The sequence below is a fragment of the Thermobia domestica genome, chromosome 1, assembly GCF_964235325.1.
Source record: "Thermobia domestica chromosome 1, izTheDome1.hap1.1, whole genome shotgun sequence".
NCBI classification, from domain to species: Eukaryota; Metazoa; Arthropoda; class Insecta; order Zygentoma; family Lepismatidae; genus Thermobia; species Thermobia domestica.
In genome coordinates, this window is record NC_137454.1 from 241737525 (window position 1) to 241745441 (window position 7917).

The following is a 7917-nucleotide window of genomic DNA, read 5'->3' on the forward strand; positions in this document are numbered from 1 at the left end:
TGAGTTCCAACCTTTGAAACTTGTCAACATAAATAGATAAATAAATAAACAAATAAAGTGAACAAAATAAGATTTCAGTAAATATTACAATCTGGGGTTAATTGTCTTAACTAGGTTGGTACGAGGTAAACAAAAGAGAAAATCGAACTGTATAATGTCTTTGAAACAAATGTGATGTTGATCCACGCCATCCCTACTCGATTACATTTCAGTCGGGAAAAGGTTATTATTTAAAAAAAAATAATTAAGTAATTATTTTTTAGGTTGTAGACCAATCGCAGCTCAATATTTGAATGTGTTATTCCTAATACGATTATGGACTTGTAATTATGGGAAAAAGAGAAACATAGAATAATTTTAATCAAATAATTTAATAAATTACTATATACATATGTACAAATTAATATATACAACGTAGAAAGAGAACTTATTGCATACAGCTCTTTGGTGTTTCTTTGCTGAGTACATTTCATCAATCCTTCGGTGTTGTTCCAAAAAATAGGGTACGTTCCGTTTATAGAACCTGCAAGATAAAAAGAAGAAAATTTCATTGTAGAACAGCACTTAATAAGTTGATACATCAAATGGACAAAGATCAACCACACTTTCTTCATATATGTTCCAAGGTAGAATTCAGCAATTGATACGGTCAAATTAATGAAAACTCTTGATAAACCTGTGTAGATTTACTTTTATACTACATAAATATTAATTTAAAGATGTAGATGATATAGGTTGTGTAATTTAACTTTGGGATATAGTAACGTTTTTGAGCGCCAGCGCCATCTTGGATTTTGAATCCATTGGTTTATATGTTGAAGTATTCTTTTTCTTTTTTTAATTGAACAGGAATTTTAATAGTTTGATATTACCGATTTCTTCGAATCTATTTAAATGCTCTTTACTTTAAGTGAATAGTGTTGCTACAAGACGAAAATTTTCTCGTGTTTAAACGTGACGTGAGTCAAGACGAAAAATACGTATTCAAATCAGAGACGAGACGAGACAAGACAAGAGATTCAATACTTTGACTCAAATATGAGATATCGACTCTACTGTTTCAGTGCTATAAATTCATAAAGTGAATAAATTTACAATACGAGACAAAATGGGAAAGAATTCGTTGAAAATCGAGATGAGACGAGACTTCTACAAGATTTGTTATGAGATTAGACGTAAAAATATTTCTCATCTCGTCTCGTCTCATGGGCATGGTATAATGTTAATTTCAATATTTACAAAATGGATTTAGGTTTAAGTAATATTATATTTTATATGATAAAAAATTACTTTTTACAAGGCAAGTGATACATAAATAGTTTTGAGAGGAACTTAGTAAAATCAAACCACTAGAATATCCTTTCACTTGAAAGAAAAAAAAGGATACTATATCGCATAAATCAATCGCTTTCAAAAATTTATATGGTGTATATATTTAAAAGATTTTATATTTCAATCATAATGTTCGTTAATCTTTTTTAGTTTCACAATATTCATGGAACTTGCCAGTTAGTGTTACAAAATCACATTTTTGACCTCTTTCTGTCTATATTTTTAGTACATATGTAAAGAAAACAAGCAAAATCAGTGTGTTAAAATCTTACGTTGTTTCAAAGAGAAAGAAGAAACATTTCAAACAGTAGTATGAAAATCAATTTTGATTCAGATATTAAAAATTTGAAAAGGAAAAGGAGAATGTAGATAATTCGATCTAAGATATGTTCTCTAATATGGTTTTATAGCAGTAGCGGCTCTTGAGGGAAGCAGGGTTACCTTATACCATACTTTATTAAAGAGGACATTTTTAGATTTCTCAAAAAATATTTTTAGTGCTTGAGAGATCTCTTAACGGTATAGCAACCAAATATACTTTTACCCAACTAAACATCTAGAATATCGGTTTCGGAAATACTGAGTTCATTTCCTTCTCGCTTACTTCTGAATGTGTTCGATTTCCTTGGAAACAGAACATTGCAACAATACTAACATTAACTTTTCTCACATATATATTAATACAAATGTTGAAAATGAATCAGTTGTCTGTACTCCCGAGAAAGAGCATATTCCCATAATCTTCCAAGATCATTTTAAGGTATTAAAAATGACATGTTCGTGTGAAAGAGGACGTCTGGTAGATATAAAATTTAAAATTTTTACCGATGTGACTTCCCTTAAAAGCCGCCATTGTTTTATAGTGAGTTCAATATATAAAGGCCTATTTATTAAACTTTTATGCTTTTTGATTATATTTATACGTAAATTTCTTATACTTAGAATATATGCAGAATACGGTTAAATTACGCCCATATTGTAACTCAAAACTTAATATGATTTCAAAAAGACATTTAATGATATCATTACGATGACTAACTGCCACATAAATATTTAGAATAAAATACTCTATCATCTATCAATATTTGTTTTCTTTTGACAAAAGTTGATTGAAGTCTAATTGCAGAGATTTTACAGAGATTTTACTTTCGAGGGGACAGGTTTTTATAGTATATCAAAGAGAGTAGTTATATGCTACTTCACCTACATTAAAATAAATGTCTGGGACACAAGTTTAGTCACAAAAAGTAGCAAGCCCCCGTGCGTCTCTGGTGTCAACACTGCAAACTATGCATTCGCAGCTCTATTATTATTATTATTATTATTATTATTATTATTATTATTATTATTATTATTATTATTATTATTATTATTATTATTATTATTATTATTATTATTATTGAATGAAAGGAAGATGTCCTCAAGAAAACTATATACTATTAACGAATTAAGTACAATGATATAATGGGAACTTACCCCTGTAGGCTATGAAAATTTCCCCATCGCTGTGGATTGTGAATCTCTCAAAGGTCTCCAGGTCCTCAAGCATCAATTAAAGCTATCACTCAAGGCAGTGAAATACTCCTTTGTATGTCAGCCATTCCATGTGCCACCTGAAAGTCAAGGTCAAAACCGGTTAGTTTTTTATGTTACTTTTTCATCCAGTTTTTCTTAAAATCTTTGACGTCAATGTTCTTATTTCTTTTATGAAATTAATTTTATTATCAATGAAAGAAATCTTTAGAAGTGGTCTTCTTTATCATTTTCTAATACTTTTTTCCTTCATTCTTTTCTATAGGCTTTCCACGTACAAACTGGTTTTATGTGAAGTTCTGACATTAACCTCTGTGTTGTCGAATACATTAAAAATGACCTCATTTCCCTTTAACGTTACATAATACTTTAAAATGTTCAGAAGTTATGCCTTTTTAAATATTATTATAATAAGACCTTGGTACCAGTATATGAACGACTCAAATATTCTGAGGTCAACGACTTGTATTCCTTGCATTATTAGTTGTATTCCTTGTTAAATTCAATAAAGGGGACTCGATTCGACTCCCCATACTCGATTCCATCCATACATCAATGATCTAGTGGTTAGCGCGAGTGCCCTTGTTACAAAAGGTTCCGGGCTGAATTCCCGTGGGAGAACATCGGACACAATATATTGGTTTAGACTTCACTTTAAACAGTAGGTCTCGTCCTATGTATCTAGTCCTGCTTCTAATAAAGGATGTGCATACCGATCAAATAAATCAAGAGTATATATACTTAATTATTTATTAAAATAATAATTAAATAAAAGTCTCTGCTTAGGTTACGAACTAATAGGGCTTCCACATAGTAACAGTCAGACCCCATTCAACTAAATGATGTGAAATAAGTACATAGACTTTATTTCTCATCAGTAGCATCATTTCTGATTTTGCTTTAACGGGGGAAGGGGAGAAGCAAGACCACTGACGTAAGTAGATCTCCAAGTTTTTTTCATTTCTATATCATTATTATTATCGTATTGATTAAGCTTATATGAATCTCAAACTAGGGGAGGAATTGCCCCCTGGAATTCCAAATCACGCCCCTAATTGCCAGTATTTTAGTTTACTTCAGCTAATGTTTCACTATTTTGTTTATTTGTAGATAGTTCTCAACTTGCACTCGTGAATCAAACTCTGAGCCTTTCGTAGGAATCGAACCCCGCAGTACACTCCTACTAAAAGCAAATTTACTCGTGAGTACGAAGTCACGTGTAGCTTCTTTAATTAATATATATATTTTTAAGTGTTGTCATATTTTCCTTTCACTTTTACATGTAATGCTCTAGAATATTTAATCTACTTTTATTAGAGACAGTGAAATTGGTCTGTCGCCAGTGAAAGTCTAACCAGTATGGTATTAATTTAAAAATGAAAGTCAAGGGCATGTTGTGAATGGGTTGAGGTAAATAGGTTTGGGTCAACTTTAAACTCTACTAAATTTCACCCAGAAAAAAAATAACTAGGTTAAATAGATGACAGTTTATGTTTTCTTACTGTCAAAAGAAGACATTGATTTTTACCAAACTTTAGTACTGAAAAATATTGCAACAACGAAACATTAAATAGTTGTTTAAACCAAGAAAATTTATTTTAATTACTGGTATACTTCAGAATAGCTAGTTCCATAAATGATTTTTTTGACTGCGTTTTATATATTAGAAATGATAGATTACCTTATTTTATTAGTTATATATATATATATATATATATATATATATATATATATATATATATATATATATATATATATATATATATATATATATATATATATAAACAGTTTTCTTTAATCTGTCTATTTAAACCCAATACAATTAATTTCTTGTCTGCATTTCTTACAATTATTACATTATTACAGTTGGAAGTATTTTAATAAAGAAATAACATCTCCATCTCCTACCTATAAGGTACATGTAGAGTAGTGGTTTGTGAAGATTTCAGCCAGGGAGTTGAAAACAGGCTATCAGTGTACAAAGGTGCATAAAATACTGTAAATATATTGGAACCCTATATTGAACATAAACGAAGATGTTCAATTTCCTTCAGGGATATAATTTCCTCCTAGCCCACCTCCTGAAATTATAATTGTTTTTATAACTTGTTTATACCTACACTACAAACTATGATTTTCACTTATTTAAAGGTGTATTTTAACATAGAAGATTTGTCAAAATTAATATAGGCCCTATAGATCTATATTTAAATATTTCTTGTCTACATTCGCAATTAAGAAAGAATTTCAAATAACTTTAAATTAACATTATTTCTTTATTTTTACTGGTAATTCCTTCTTTCCGCAGGCTGTGTATGTTGTCATCTAGTAATTTTGTATATACAAATCCGTTCAACATTTACCTGAGTTATTTCGAAAAGAGCTCGTGTCATTGAACTACTGCCAAGAAATATAACCCCACCTCCTAAACTTCAAGCGTTACTTCTCTTGAAGGACAATGGCCGCATAGGTAATGTGTCATCATCACATACCATCTCATTAGGCCTATATCTTGATTATTAAACGCAGTTTGCTACCTCTCAATTGAAGTAAATCCCCAATTACCCCACAATTCTGGGTCGATTGCGAATATTCTGGAATCGAACCTAGGTGTGCGATGACTAAAGGGATGATTCAAGCTAACCATTTAGATACAGGAAAGATTCATAGATGTATGGGGTATTCAGAGCACAAGAGAATGACCTTACATTACTCAAATCATGAGAAAGATATACTTAAAGTTTGTGCGGTACGTTTGATTACATGGAAATGATTATACTGTTTTTACATTGTCAGAGTTAGTGACTATATCTGGACTATAATCATTTATATTCTGAAAGGAGTCTCAAATGTAGATCTTAAAGATGATATATGTCCAAAATGACTTAGAAGAGTGAACTTGATTCCCTTGTGCACTGAAATGCCATATGGATATAAATTTGAATTTTACTTTAATACTAGAAACAGTTTCACGCTTTATATCTGCATTATGAGCTACATAGATTTTTCTGTTTATTTTACTGCTCAGTGAAATATATATATTTTAAAAAAGATTTTACTTTGTCTTCAATTCTATGTTGAATTTTCGAATGGGTATTTTGAAAAATATAGTTACCTGTACTCATCAAGTTCGTTTATAGATATTATTTTAAGATAATAAGCAGCATTGAGAAATTATATTCATAATTCTTACAACGTATAAAGATTTTTCTCTTAATATTGTAGAAAGTGAGAGTACTTAGTTATCTTTGACCCTGTCTAAAGACATTAAATGAATATGTATTTGTTAAAACAACTTCAGTCACAACTTTAATGACTGTTATAAATGCTTTAAGAAATCAATATGAGTAGATGAATAGTTTTATCATTTACTGACAAACCAAGGCGTCTTTTCTTATTAGTAAATGTTATCTTTCAACACTGCTTCAACTTAAAATAATAATCTATCCATACAAACTCCAGAAACAGATCTTTAAAATATTAAACTGACATTGTTTTAACAAATGCCGATTCAAACGTAAAATTTATTATAGTAAAAAAAATTTACTCACCTACTTCTTGGCGCAGCTTTTGTTGACAGGAACTGCCATTGATCTTGAAGGTACCCGAATGTACGATGTTTGATGTCGAACATCTCTATCTCAGCAACACACCATTTTCAATTTACGAATATGAAATTCTACGATGTGCTGGTTGCTTGTAGAATTTTAACATAAATATATACATAATACAAGGCGGTGTTAATGGTTTCTCACTTCACTCGCAATCCTCCCATAGATAACTTGTTGAATCCTCCACTGAACAGAGAGTTCGTTGTTTGTTTCTTATTGTTGCCGCATGACATCTTATTGTTGTTATTGGCACTCCAGGATTGTTGTTGATCATTGTTGTACTTCTTCCTTGCTTGACTGGGTGAGAAAAGACGATCTACAACCTGCATGAGGGTAGAATGTTTACGCTCCCAAGGGTTTGGATACATCTTGTTGTTGGTAATATGTAAACACAAAATGAATAAATGTATATCAAAAATGCTGCTGCTTTGCGGTTTCTGGCAAGGGTTATTACACCACGCAGTTAAAACACGTGCAAATTGCTGTGTTGAGTACTGTAACTGCTTCCGTTTTAATCTGAAAGCGATTTGAAGACGTCTCGTGATGTGCTTTGGATTATAAATACTTTTTAGCGCCGCTCGCTCTGTAAGAGAATCCCTCCTTATTGACGTCACAGCGTGAACGCCTTTCCCATCCTTTGCGACCCAGCTGCAATTACCTTGGCCATTGCTGACGTCAAACGAAGCAAAAAAGACCGGTTAGGAGCGGGAATTCTAATAGTACTGCCACTTGGCTCTTGGGATTTCCCATGGGTTATCGAAAAGAAACACACAAGGCGCCGGAAAAAAAACTATAAAAAAAAAGCAAGATTCTTTTGAGATTCAGATATGCTATTTATATCATCATTGCGTGATGCCGGTTCGATTGGGTGGTTTTCTTCACAATAGGCACTGAAGACCAGGGTTGAAAAAAAACATGTTTTTTTTAAAAAAAATCATAAAAAACGTTTTTTATGTTTAAAACATGTTTTTTTTGTTTAAAACGTTTTTAACGTTTAAAACAAAGTACTTTGTTTTAAACAAGAAAAAAACATGTTTAAAACGTTTATTTTGTTTAAAACAATAATCTACATAAGCATATGTATTACATTTTTACACTCTTAGGTACTGCTTGCCATCTATATTCAACCGCTATATCAAATTTCGGGAACTTCCTAATCTCGATCCGCCCAAATGTTCAATTCCGGAGAAAAAATCGGGATTTTCCCGATCTCCGTTCACAGAATATGTAGTTTAGTTTCTTTGTGTTATATTCTACTGGTCGTCTGCATTCTTAATCTTTAAACGCCCATTGACGCAACTGCTGTGTCAGGGCTTTAAACCTCAATGGCTCAGTCTTAAACCTCAAATTAAGGCTGGAAGATGGTTTTGGTACTAATTTATTCCTCAAAGATGCAACTTTCCTGGTGTGCATTTTATGTATGTGGGAGGAGGGTAAATAT

The 7917-nt window shown here is 31.4% G+C and overlaps 1 long non-coding RNA gene across 1 annotated transcript; it reads right to left on the reverse strand.

Annotated features, from left to right (window-relative positions):
- Positions 1-352: 352 nt before the first annotated feature.
- Positions 353-7026, reverse strand: LOC145694801 (uncharacterized). Its single transcript, XR_014133052.1, has 3 exons — positions 6417-7026; positions 2809-2945; positions 353-523 (listed from the first exon to the last, which is right to left on the reverse strand). It is a non-coding gene; the product is annotated as an uncharacterized LOC145694801 (long non-coding RNA).
- Between the last annotated feature and the right edge of the window lie 891 nt (positions 7027-7917).